Here is a 6,019-nt window from a genome sequence, read left to right as displayed (position 1 = left end):
ACATTCGTTCAAATGGAGCAGTGATGCTTGATTTCTTTTTATCTTTTTTCCTATAATAGCTATGACAGTAGAAAGGTATATTTTTGGAAACTACAGAAAAATATCTATAACTTTTGTTGAGAAGCCATAATTTTATCTGACCTCTAAGGCTACCTAATTCTCCGTTGAAAACAACGAACATAAACTGTCTGATAGAAACTGATAGCGTACTTCTCTTTTTTTTATCTGCTAAACTACACATTAAAAAAACACCAAAATTCACCGGAAGTTAGAAATTTTCATAAATTACAACTTTGGTATACATTTGTTTTTAGAAAAAAAATCATTAAGAAGGCCTAAACTTTATTTGAATATGGCTGAACTTTTCTAATGATGAAACAACAACAGCAAGTTTAAATGGCCAAAACTGGAGTTTGCCAAAACTGGAGTTCTACTCATCCTCTGAAGATGTACTTTGCGCTGTTGGAAATATTATGAAAAACTAAATCTTGCTTTAAATCATACCATAAAATTATTCTATTATGATGGCCAATAACTGGTTTGATCTATGTCTAGATTCTTAATAGAGAAAAACCGTCAACTTTCAACGATGATATCCCTCAAACTATTGTAAAACACTACATGTATTCCTATTAGTTGGCATGTAGTGAAATTCTTACCGAGAAAGACATGGTTACCACAAGTGGACTATGACTAATTATTTCTTTGCATAATTAATACGTGCAATTTATTTTGCTAATCAAGTTTATTTTATTTATTAATTAGCTGGTCCTCGCATCCGCTGTGCTCAGCCTTCAGCAGCTCGTTGCACGCGAAACCTATCCACTTCAGGGCGCATTACGTTCGCTCTATGTAGGTGCAGATCAGGATATTGACATAACTAATCATTATGGATTTCTTTGCAGGTGGTGTCTGCGGCATACATCAAAGGAGGTGAAGCTTTCAATGTCATTCCAGAATCGGTGACCCTGGGTGGCACCTTCAGGAGCATGACAACAGAAGGTCTATCCTATCTCATGAAGAGAATCAAAGAGGCGATGTACTTAGGCATCCAGATACGTCATAATCCTTGCTTCTAAAGCCTACAATTTGATTCCCAGTACCTTGTATGATGGCAGGTGATACAAGGACAGGCCCCATGTACCTAACGGCATCGAAACAGAGCTACCTTGAATCCCAAGTAGTTCAGCTCTCAGATCTCCTCTATTTGATCGTAATATGTGCTCCTCTGTATGTCGTAGTCATAAGCATCTATGTGGATATTACTGTTCTAGTATATGCTCTTCTCATCTTGGACAACCGTATAAAATGTGTATCCATTTATAGTGTATACTTGATATGTTATAATTGTGTATATAGGATCCGATGTTAGTTTTTTTATCAGAGCACTTGTAAAGGTACTCGATTGTCTGATTCGATCTCAGAACAAAGTCGTGAACCTTTGCATATGTTGCCTCGCAACCCAAGTTTCGCTCTGCCCTGGATTCTCTTCAAGTAGCATCTACTTGTGCTCATCGACATATGGGCACACTTCGCTCATTTGTTGTAGCACGAGAAATTGAGCTTGGTCCTATGCCTTTGGATAAGGAGTTATTCCCCTCTTCCACAGAATCCCTACACCTGCGAGCCTCCCCTCATGGTAAGACTTAGACACGTCAATTGGCTTATTTGGGTCAATGTAATTAACAGACTACTCCAATACCTCCTCCGTCGCGTAACCTTGCATGATGCATCCCTTAGAAAAGGCTCAATTCCTTACGTACGACTTAAGAACGCCCATATATCTCTCATATAGATACATGTGATGTAGGAACATGCGACCATGGTAGTGTATTTTCTTCACAAGGTGAGCAGTGAGGTGTACCATAATATCAAAAAAAAAGATGGTAGGAAATATACCTTAAGAATACATAGAGTCTCAAAGTGTCTTTTTTTCTAGTTCCTCCAGCGCGTCTAGATCAAGCACCTTCTATTCAATTGCATTGAAGAAAAAGCACAGGCTTGGGATAGCCTCGTGAACCTTAATTGGGAGGATGTTCCTAATAGCTACTGCAAGCAATGACGTCATCATCACATAGCAATCATGGGACTTCATCATGGCGAAATTCATTTTCAGCTCTTTCACCAAAAAAGTATTGTGATGTTGGATGAATAACCAGAGGGAACTTTCATATTGTGCAAGAACTTACAGAATTTTTTTTCTCCTTCTTGGAGAGAGTGATAGCTGCTGAGGGTATGTGTTTTCCTTTATCTGTATCATGTGTATGGAGCTCCAACCTTAAGCCCATTTCTTCAAGGTCAGCTTGTGCGTTCTTATGATCCTTTCCTTTTCCCTTCATTTGGAGCAATGTACCGATCTGACTCTCGCAGATATTCTTCTTTACATGGATGTTATCGATAGAGTGGCAAACATCTAATTTTTCCTAATACTCTAGCTCAAATAGTATTGATTTCTTATTCCACATTCCTTTTTGTTCATCATCCTTGGAGGATCATTTTTGCTTGCCAAAAACAACATTGATATTCTTAACCTGATTGTGGACCTCTTCCGTGCTGAAATACCTCGGAGGTAACGCTTTCTCCCATGTACCATCGAACTGCTTGTGCATGTTTCGGTATGTCGCATGTACACTATTTCCTTTGAGTTGTTCAACCTCAAACTGCATGTGTCCTCTAAGCAATGGAGGCAAGCTTCACCTTTTCTTTTGCTCTGACCTGATAAGGTACAAATTGCTAGTAGATTATTGATGGTGATAAACAATATGGCGTGCAAGGTAAAGTACTCTTGCTTGTACTGATCTCAAACCTCAACACCTTCTGACCAGAGTTTCTTAAGATCATCGACTAAAGGCCTGAGGTACACATCGATATTGTTGCTAGGATGTTTTGGTCCTTATATCAAGATTGACAACATAATATATTTCCGTTTATTACAAAGTCAGGGTGGAAGGTTGCAAATCGACAATACAACAAACCAGGTGCTATATGAGGTACTCATGTTACCGAATGGATTCATGTCATTTGTGCTCATAGCAAACCTAATATTTCTCAATTCTTCAGCAAACCAATCAAATGTGGAATCAATGATTCACCACTAAGTGTAATCCGTCAAGTGCCGTATCATTGCGTCGTTCTTATGACCCTCGTTATGCAAACACACCAATTTGGCCTCCTTTTTGTTGGCAAACAAACGCTTCAGATGGGGAATTATAGAAAAATACCACACCACCTTCCTAAGAGGCTCTTTACTTTTCTTGCCTCCATCCCCATCACTACCATCATTTCTACACTTATATTGATGGCTTCCACACACGGGGTATTGATCCAACTCTACATACTCTCCATGACATAAGATACATTCCTGCTTACATACATGCATTTTTTCTATTTTCACTCCTAAAGGACAAATTATCTTCTTCGCGTCGTAGACACCCTCGGGCACCAAGTTCCCCTCTGGTAACATATCCCTTAGCATATCAAGCAATGCTTTAAAACTCTTGTTAGTCCAACCATAGGTTGCCTTTAGCTGTAGAAACTTTAGGTTCCCAAATATCCGTGTGTACTTCTCTTTATAGTTGAGATAAAGTGGCATCTTAGAACCACGCACAAATTCTTAGAATTTGGCAAACTCACCATTATTATACTCGTCGTGCGCTCGACATCATGTACCATCTGGTCCACATTCTCCACAAAATCCTCAAGATCATTATCATTGAAACCTAATATGTCCTCGTCACTAAGATCATGATCCATATCACATGGTGTAAGTCCTTGAGCCACACTGTCGGCATTGATGGACCGATCCATCTCTCTCTCATTAAGGCCTTCCTCGCCATATTTGTTCCAGTATGTATAATTCTCTTTAAATCCACGCATGACCAAGTGTGTATAGATATTGTCTGGTTTTGGGAACTTCTTATTATTCCTGCAATCGCGACATGGACAATACATTACTATTTTACCATGATCTTTCATATCCGCTAAAGCAACTCTCATGAAATACTTCACCCCGCTCAGGTACTCCGGACAAGTTCGGGTCTCAAAGTGCATCCAACTTTTGTCCTCCATATACAATGTAAAACATTCATTCTTCATTAACAATTACCTTAATTGGGGATTAAACATGTGATTAAAAATTCTATACAATTAAACTTGATCCGTGGCATGAAGCGGTAGATCGGGCAAACCTAGTATCAAATCTAACATAAATACAACTCACTTGTACTAAGATTTTGAATAAAGATGCAAAATTGTCGATTACAACTCAAAGTACAAAAAACCAAGATTAAATAGGAGTTAGAGGGTGGAAAGGGGGAGATGCAAACCTTCAAATGCCTAGCAATAATTCAAGCTTCAAATCAACAAAATATTGGAGTCTCTAGTGAAACCGAACAAAATTGCCAGATTACTGTGCACTTAGTACTATTGAGTCTGTTCTGCGCACACAGTAGCTGGCCATCACTTATAACAGCTAAGTCATCGATGATGGATCAGAATATAACTTGTCACCTATACCGGTCATAAATGACGGGTTGTATGACTGGTCATAAGTGACGGGTCGTAACATGACCCGTCACTTATGACTGGTGCAGGAAGACCTATCACTTATGACCATGTAATAAGTGATGGGTCTTAACATGACCCGTCACTTATGATTGGTGCATGAAGATCCGTCACTTATGACTAGATAATAAGTGAAAGGTGTAGTTATGATCCGTCACTAATGTGATAAATGATGGGTCAATGTCCGGTTCTGACCTAAGGCTACATAAGTGATGGGTTGTATAATGACCCGTAACTAAATTGTGTCTCATTTGTCTATTTTTTACATAGTGATAGAGACGCTACACTAGTCGGGGAGGAGAATGACAACGTCGGTGCTGATTTGATGTCGTATATCGGTGAGAATGTTTGGGCTTTTATTGATTGATTGATTGATTGATCGAGTTTGTTTGGTGGGTTTCATCGAGTTATGTTTGGTGGGTTGTGGTTTCCAGTATCCTGTATAACTGCGTGGTGTTCCAGGAGGAGAGCTTCATCAAGGTGAAGAAGTATGGGCTTACCATGATGCTCACACAGGACGAGGGGCCAACCTCACCTCCCAGCTCTAAGGTCTCCTCCCATCTGAGATCTCTCTCCCTCTTGGTTTGCTCGTGAATGTGTTCAGGTTTCCTCTTTACTCTTATGTATCTGAATCTCTGTTGCAAAGTGCCTGTAGGTGGAGAAGCTATAGAGGATGGGCCACCTCCAAGGTGCTCAACCGGTGGAAATTCAACAACCTGCAAAAGACAGTACTGGTGATCATAAGCAATGCCACCTCCGAGGTGCTTGAGTGTTGGAAAGCATCGATATTGACACCTAGGTCGCCGATAAGGGGTGTGTCAAGTTCACTTGCTCCTAAATATTCATCCTCCTTTCCCTGTTCAATCTAATCAGACCTGAATGGACTCGGTGTGCGCCACAATGGAGCACGAGCTGAGCGACCTCGGCGCGTGTGTGGTGGATCAAAGGGAGTATGAGAAGACGGGAGCAGAGCGGATACTAGCTGGCATGAGCTCACACAGGCAGCAAAGCACTTTATCGATGGCAGTAGGACATACATTCTTTGGCTTTACACGTGTGTGGCACATGTGTGCGGTTACTAGAAGAATCAAATACAAGAGAACCAATAGTTTGTACCTGCGGATGTTGACTATTGGGAAAATATCTAGTGCTCCAATGCTCTCGTGCTCCCGAGACATAAAACACCACAAATAAGTAAAAAGTATATGACAAATCTTATGATGTAGGTATGCTATCACTAAGCATCTCATAAAATTTCAAGGCAAACAATTATTTGTACAAAGAAAAACAATAAGACAGAATAAAAGGATAATAAAAGTTACTCAAATTTATCTTTTTTATTTCTCCTTGTAAAAGTCGTTATTTGAGTTCAAATTTTGTGAGAGGCTTAATGATATAGTTACTCTACATCACCAAAATTTATCATGAGTTTTCATGACTACTTGCATGATGTTTC

Source organism: Phragmites australis, chromosome 13 (genome assembly GCF_958298935.1).
Source record: "Phragmites australis chromosome 13, lpPhrAust1.1, whole genome shotgun sequence".
NCBI lineage: Eukaryota > Viridiplantae > Streptophyta > Magnoliopsida > Poales > Poaceae > Phragmites > Phragmites australis.
Note: the sequence above shows the minus strand (reverse complement) of the source record.